This window comes from Arvicola amphibius, chromosome 10, assembly GCF_903992535.2.
Source record: "Arvicola amphibius chromosome 10, mArvAmp1.2, whole genome shotgun sequence".
In the NCBI taxonomy this organism is placed as follows: Eukaryota; Metazoa; Chordata; class Mammalia; order Rodentia; family Cricetidae; genus Arvicola; species Arvicola amphibius.
Genome location: NC_052056.1, coordinates 66,652,011 through 66,660,392, shown reverse-complemented (window position 1 = coordinate 66,660,392; position 8,382 = coordinate 66,652,011).

Sequence of the window (8,382 nt, the reverse complement as noted above, 5' to 3'; positions counted from 1 at the left end):
AGGCACCTCTTCCCATGGAAATATCACACAAAACTGGCAGGTACATCATTCCTGGCTTAATTTTGGGGGTAATTAACTAGCCTGAGTGGTGACTGGCTTTATAGCTTCATCTCATTTCCTTTCCTATCAGCAGAATAAGAAATATCAGGAGGGTGAAACCTGATGGAGGAGAGTTATCTGTCTATGTTTTTTTTATTGGTAAATTAATAAAGAAAACTGCCTTGGCCCTTTAAGAACAGAAAATTAGGTAGGTGGAGTAGACAGAACAAAATTGTGGGAACAAGGAAGTAGAGTGGGAGAGACGCTTCAGGCAGTCACGATAGTGAGACTCCATGCTGCTCCTCTCCGAGATGGACGCAGGTTAAGATCTCTCCTGGTAAGCCACACCTCGTGGTGCTACCCAGCCTTTCAACAGAGACTTTCCCTAGATTTCATCTGTCCCTGTTCTAACCTCCTGTCCTCAGACATTACTTGTTGGAAAGAACGCCACACACAAATTCGAATTTTCACCTCATAAATACTTTTTAAAGAGAGTCTGTTGTTCATTCACTAGACTGAAGTTTCCTATATAATTGGTTATCCTTTATCCTTTCTTGAAGGCATTATTTATTAAATAATGTGCTCCTTGTGGTTGTCAAGACAGCTCTCAGTGGCCTTTGGCATTTCTAGACCCACAGGGCAGTCCAGGGTGTGAGGTTGCTTAGAGACTCTGAGACTTGGACATTACTTTAGAGAAGTCATGAGCATGCCAAGTATGCCTTTTTAAAAAGTGTGAACTGCACAATTTTTCTGTTCACCATTCCCTGTGTAAGTATGGTATCTCTCAGACATATACCTCTTATAACTGCATTCCCATTTCTCACACCTATATATCAGAATACTATCTAGACCAGTTTTTTTGGGGGATGGCTTCCTTCCAAAGTATGTAATATCATCTGACACACAGTAAAGCTGTAATTTAACTGATATTTAATACTTTACTCACCCACATGCCCATTTCCAAGCTGCACACTCATGCTAGAACTAAGAAACAAGTCTTTTCATGTATTAAATCCTACACTGGGATTACTACTCTACAAATACCACCTAAATATTTGCAAATACTATTTACAAGAGCTTTTCATAAGTAAGATACTTTATATCCTCGGTTTCAGGTAATACTGGTGATCTGTTGATGTTAGGGAAAATGGAATATCTTGAGAAGTAAAAATTTCAGAAATTGCCATTACTGCTATGATGATCAGTTTTTATAAAATCAATATATATTTAATCTTTCTTTATCATGTGTATTAATAATTTTTTATTTAGAAGAATATTCTTAATTTTCCTCTTCATTTTAGATATTTCATCTATGCCCTATGCACATATTCCTAAAACTCTATAAGGCTGTACACAGCATCTTAAGTATTAGGATTATAATTACACATTCTGTTACTAAAGAAAAACATTTTATAATTCTCATTAATCTAGACAGCTTGAAGAAAAGCAGAGTTGGGAATGGAGGTGAAAGGGAGAGAGAGAGAGGCAAGAGTATTGGGGAAAGAGATGTGAAGGAGAGAGAGCAGGGAAGAGAAGGAGAGAAAGGGAAGGAGAAAGAGGGAGTAGGGATCAGGAGAGGGAAGGAGAGGGAGGGGGAATTTTTAAAAGAAATTGTGATCAGCAAAAGAAATCTGTTCACCAAAAGGCAAACGAATGGAAATCAAATGGTTTGGACTGGATGGATGCCACGGTATTCGCTTAGGGACTTCAAAGGACCTTATTCCTCTTTTGTATCTCAGGTAAACCACTGAAACTATTGGAAAGAGAAGCAACAGCTCAAGATTGAGAAACTGGCCACTAGCCCACCCTTCTTTTCAAACATATGGTTTTCTACATAAAATGTGTTTTGTTGCAATTTGCAAAACAGTCATTCCTTTAAATTAAATCATTGTTTATCAAGGGAAAGTTAATTGAAAAGCATGTATTTTTCTAGCTAAATGGAAGCCTGCATCATGCAGGCAATAAACATTCTTGTTTGAAAAGAATTCTTGTTCCTTCCTCTAAGACTGCCATGGGAATAAAGCGGGAAAAGAAAAGAAGAAAAAAAGTCCCATACAGCCTCTAAGTTGTGTCTGGTGTAGGAGCCAAATGGGATTTTGTAGCCTACAAGTTTCCTATTCACTCTCAATTTAGCCCTCACAGACTCCCCATTAGGTTAACCATGCTTCCCAAACAAAGTGCAAGGTATTTTGGGGTGCTAGTGTCATTTGCTCCTGTTGACAACCATAGCTAATCTTCCCCGTTAGGCACTGGGCAAAAGTTCATTTCTTAGTTCTTGAATGCCCACACAGTCCAAGACAAAAGTAAAAGGAAGACCTTGGTCTACTGCACAGGGTCATGAAAGAGGGGGAAGAAATATTCTCAGAGGCATGCCATGTGTGAGTTGAGACTCGAGACAGGTGGTTTTCTAGCATACATTCCATGAATAAAATACATGCAAAATTGTATGTATGTGAGTACACACATGTGTGAGCTCCTCTGTAAAGGGCTGGTGATTAAATTTTAGGACTGCCGCAAAGGCAGGATGAGAATTGTAAAGCAATTATGATTACAGCCCTCCCTTCTAGTCACCCCAGCTGAAAATTCAGCAACTCTTCTACAATAAGTAACTATTTTAAAATATGCCTACAAATTCTAATGTTTCATAATACTCTTATTAATTATACTTTTCAGAATAAATTTTATTCACAGAATCCTGAAGATTTGCATTTATGTAAGCTCAGAGTTTTGCTTACCTCCCCACCCCCTTTTTTGTCTTTTGGGAAAAAATGGTGGAAGATGTGAGAATGGGGAGAAAAATAGAAGATAAATATGCACATGATTGAGGGATACAGAGAGAAGAAAGACAGATGAAAGGAATTCGGGAGGAATGGAAAGAGAGAAAAAGAAGAAAGGAGAGAGGAAGGGAGGGAAGGAGAGACACATAGAGAAAGAGATTATTCATTCTCAGCTAAAAGCAATCATCCTGCGGAGTGACAAACTGGTTCTTAAGAGGAAAGGGTGATAATATCCTACTTTTAAATCTAATATATTTTTATGTGTACTATATATGAAACACATACATATAGATGTCATATGACTAGGAAAGGGGATGTAGGATGCACATTCCGGTGTTACAAAGCTGATATTCAATTATTCTGTCAATTCTTGCACATTGGAGAAAAACAAGCGTTTCCCAAGCATGGAGATTGAGAACTGAACCTCCCTTGCACTGTGTGAGAGAGAGAAATAGTGGTTAGTTGCTGAGGCTCCATGTTCCGAAGAGATGCCATGTTCTGTTGCGAGACATCTGAGCTCGGAGCTGCCCATGATCACCTTAATCTCCGGCTAAGAGCACTCTAGCTATGTCAGAGTAACATTGCTCATGCCTCAGCATTGCCTTCTTCATATGTGAACAGGTTTCTGTTCACATCAAGCTGTTGGAGAGCAAGCCCATTGGCTACAGTGAATGAATATGATAGGTTCTGCTTGGTTTCTGAATTTGTAATTGTGGTCAAGGTAAACAATACTGTTTAGCCCATAATAATACATATAGCTAATATTCATTATTCATTTGAATAAGCTCGTCTAACCCTATAGTTCTTAACGATGGAAAAGGGAATAATATTTTTTAATGGTATGAATAGTAAATGGGGGCTCAAAACATTCTCTACCCTCAAGCAGGCTACCTTCAGAATGTGGGTTGCTCCTCACAGTGAACAAAGATGTGAAAGATGGAAGGTAAAGCCCCCAGGACTGTGTGCTGGGCCTTCGCTGGCACATCTAATCTAGGGCTTTGGGTGAGAGTGCAGTTCTGTGTGGACAATGTGCTTAGCATGTGTGAGGTACTAGGGATTATCCCAGCACCGAAACAACAATAAAAACACTATTATTATTATTAGTGGTGGTGGTGGTGGTTGTGGTGGTGGTGGTGGCATATGCCTATAATCCCTGCAATGGAGAGTCAGATTGAAGGATCAGCAGATGGACTAGCCTAAAAAAAATAAAGGAAGACACCATCTCAAAAACTAAAAGGAGAGAAAAGAAAAGAAGGAAAGAAAAAGCATTACAATCAAATGAGCTGCAGTTACTTCCCAGTCTCTTGAAGTGCATTCACCAAGCATGTATTATTTTTCAAAAGCAATAAAGAGCAAAATAAAATGAGAAATGTTCAGTTGCATTTCAGACTTCATTTCCATAGCAGTCTCCTATACAGTGTCCTTGCTGTATTGTGAGTTGAAGGGCAGCTTTCCCTCATCTGTTTTAGCATGGCTCTTTTTGGTGCACGGCCTGAAGGAATTGCAGTAGTCTGAGACTTAGACTCATTTACCCGAGACACTAAATGTAGACCCTCAATGGTTACATTACATAACATGTGAGATCTTTAAACTTGTGACAGAGAGAGAAGGGAAATTCAACTCAGCAAGGAAACATTCACTTAAGCTTCGCAGAGCCATAGCCTCTTAAAACCTGAGCCTTCAGTTGATGAGGTAGGCAGCACAGTCAACATCATTGCTGTGTATTCCTAGGCTGTTGCTGTAGCTGAATTATTTCCCCGTTTTCTTGTGGTGGCATTTTGTTTGTGTTTTAACAAATACAACTTGCCTGAATACCAAGGGGTGGAGCTAGTCATTAGTTAATCATAGAGGCCAGGCAGTGGTGGTACACACCTTTAATCCCAGCACTTCGGAAGAGGAAGCTGGAAGATCAGGAGTTCAAAGCCATTTTGGTCTATATGAAATTGAAACAGTGTAAATGAGAAACAGAACCAGTTGGTGGTTGTTCACACCTTTGATGCATGAGCTTGGGATCTCATGCCGTTAATCCCAGCACTTGGGAAGTGCCTTTATTCCCAGCATTAGAGAGGTAGAGACAGAAAGGGATATGGCTGAGCAGAAAGAGGAATATAAGATGACAAGGGACAGGAATTCAACCCTTTCAGTTTGAGAATTCGGTAGAGGTAAGAAGTCTCTCTAGTGACTGGCTCCTTTACTTCTCTGATCTTTCAGCATTTACCCAGATATCTGACTTCAGGTTTTTATTATTAAGAACAATTAGAATTCACACTACATGTTCTGTCTGCCCCAGTACAGAACTGATGTGGGCAAGATTCTTCTTAAATGTCTTCCCTTGTTGCTTTTATTCATGAACAATTATTTGGTCTTTCAAGAAGTTTTTCATTGTTAGGATGTTATTTACAACTGGTTTATTTACTTGGAATAGAATTTCTAGTACTACTACATCCTAATATTTATTGATTCAATTGATTAAACCATTTCTATAAAATATAATTTAAGACCATTAAGAACTTAAATATCCTTATAGTCAACAATTCTTGGGATTACAATGTTGTTACTTTGATTGACTTATGTTCCATTGTTTTAAAATCTAAAATAAAAACTACAAACATATTTGTGGCTTTGTTTTGGGGGGAACAAGGAGAGGCAAGGCCATTTGTCCTGTCTAATAGCTGATCTCAGATCTGAGCTGGTGCTAACACTTAAAGCCCAGAGACTTAATACATATTTGCACACAATCCTATTAAGTAATGTCCAATGTAGGGTATATACTTAAGTGAAAAAAAATGGTTTCCTAGAAAGCAAAGGCCAGGGTAGAACAGCATGACATTTAAGCAATTTCCAGTTTCTTTAGGCAGGAGTTTTCCCAGTCTCCCTTGAGCAACCATGCCCATCTGGCTGGGCTGTGCTTGTTTCCAGCTGTAGGGAATGATGGATCAGCTTCTTGCCAGTATCTGTGTTATATAAAGGAACATAAGGCAAATTTGGTCCCTCAAGGTAAAGAACATCTAAAGGAATACTAGAAAACCTTTCTAGTTTTTTAAACAGAGATAAATGAAGATAATTGTCCTTACCTGTTTTGCAGCATTTCAGTCTGCATGAAAGTCCTGGGATTGCTGGAGTCCACGATTCTTGCGAGGCTAGGTCTAAAGAGGAAAGACAGCCTTGGAGAAGCAAGCACAGAAAGGCAGTGGGCAGCGGGGGGGGAGGGAGGTCATCTAAGCGAAGAATTAATAAACAAGCAGCTCTTAACTGTTTAAGCCACTTTAAAATTCTGATCGCTAAAGCTGTTCAATTGCTGGATCCTTGACTGCTTCCTTATTCTTCTAGTAGAGAGTTTACTTAGGATAAACTTCCAGGACCAGAGTCATTATTCAGGGCTTCTCTGCAAGCATATCTTAAAATCATTTTTCAAGACAACTTTAAAATCCACTCTAGCCCTTAAGACACAAAGGCTGAACAACAGAGATCATCGTAATAATTTCATGGGTACAAAACTGCCAAAATTTGTTGAAAGCTGTTGTCTACATATTCAGATACAAAATTATAATAGATGAATCTAAACTCAAAGTGTGGCTGAAAATGCCAGGGTTATAACAGCTTCCTAGAATTCATTTATTTAGAATCCCATTCGATGGATTAGAAGTTCTGATATGGTGCTATAAGTATTCTAAGAAACTTTCTCAACATTTACTTATACTAATGGTTGGCTATTTTAATCTTTTTTCATTTTATTTTTTATTAAACTATAATTAGATTACTTTGCTACTTCCCATTTCTCTCTCCAACTCTTCCTATGTATCCTCTCTACTCCCTCCCAAATTCATGGCCTTTTTTAAAAATTGTTATTAAAAAAAATAAAACACTGATATATATGTTAGCACGTAAATACAACCTGCTTAGTTCATTTAGTGTCACTTTTATGTTTACAATTTCTGGGCTAACTACTTAGTATTGAATAATCAATTAAGAAACTCATTCCTGGGGAAGCATATTTCTCAAGCTTCAGTATTCTTTAACTGCCAGTATTTCCTTATCTATATGTAGTGCTTCATAAGATCTCCCCCCCCCCCCCACAGTAACCTGTCTGTTGTTGATGTACTTCTTCAGATATTGTTTAAGTAGCCATATGTTGAGGTATTTGGGGTCAAACTTCCCAGGAATTGATAGGAAACATAATCTCATAGATTTCATGGTCCCCTGTTTTAAAAATCTTTCTACCCTCTCTTGATGTTTACTGAGCATAAGGTACAAGAGTTGTCTTATAGATGTATTAATTGGGCCTGGGCACCCCAGAATAAGTTTTTCCAAGCATTTTAATCATTTATATTTTTCTGTTTTTGACTTTTTTAATTTTATATTCCAGTCCTAGCCCCCTCTCCCTCCCTTCCTTCCACTCCCCTACCTCCCCGCTCCATGTTCTCATCCACTCCTCAGAGAGGGTGAGGTATCCCATGAAGAATCAACAAAGTCTGTCTTATCAAGTTAAGACAGGACCAAGGTCCTGCCCCCTGTATCTAGGCTAAGCAAGGCATCCCTCCATAGGGAATGGGCTCCAAAAAGTCAATCATATACTAGGGATAAATACTGGTACCACTGCCAGTGGCCTCCAAAACTGCTCAAGCCACACAATTGTCACTCACATTCAGAGGTTCTATTTCGATCCTGTGCAGGTTCCCCAGCTATCAGTCCAGAACCAGTGACCTCCCACTAGCTCAAGTCAGCTTTTTCTGTTGGTTTCCACATCATGGTGTTGATATCTTTGCTTATATTTTCACTATTTTTATTTATTTTTTTATTAAAAATTTCCATCTCCTCCCCTCCTCCTATTTCCCTCCCCTCCCCTCCACCCACACCCCCACTCCCTCCCTCTCCAGGCCAAAGAGCAGTCAGGGTTCCCTCCACTATGGGAAGTCCAAGGTCCTCACAACTCCCCCCAGGTCCAGGAAGGTGAGCATCCAAACTGACAAGGCTCCACAGAGCCCATCCATGCGGTAGAACCAAAGCCCAGCGCCTTTGTCCTTAGCTTCTCAGTTATATTTTCGCTCTTCCACCTCTTCGACTGGACTCTAGGAGCTCCGCCCACTGCTTAGCTGTGGATCTCTGCGTCTGTTTTCATAATTTACTGGATCAAAGTTCCGTGATGACAATTAAGGTAGTCATCAATCTGATTACAGGGGAAGGCCAGTTCAGGTACCCTCTCCACTATTATTCAGATTCTTAGCTGGAGTCATCCTTGTGGATTCCTGGGAATTTCCATAGTGTCAGGTTTCTTGCTAATCCCATAATGGCTTTCTCAGTCAAGATATCTCTTTCTTTGTTTCCCTCTCTGTCTTTTTTCCAAACTCAACCATCCCAACCCCTAGTGTTCTTCTCCCCCTCCCCTCCCAACCTCTCCCCTCCTCCAACCGATGAATGAATAATGAAAATGTGGCATACTGTACATTACAAAACTCACCCAACTGTAAAGAATATGAAATCGTGTTATTTGCAAGTAAAGGGACTGAACTCGGAAATATTACATTGAGTGAGGTAAGCCAGACCCAGAAAAACAAAGGCCATGCAT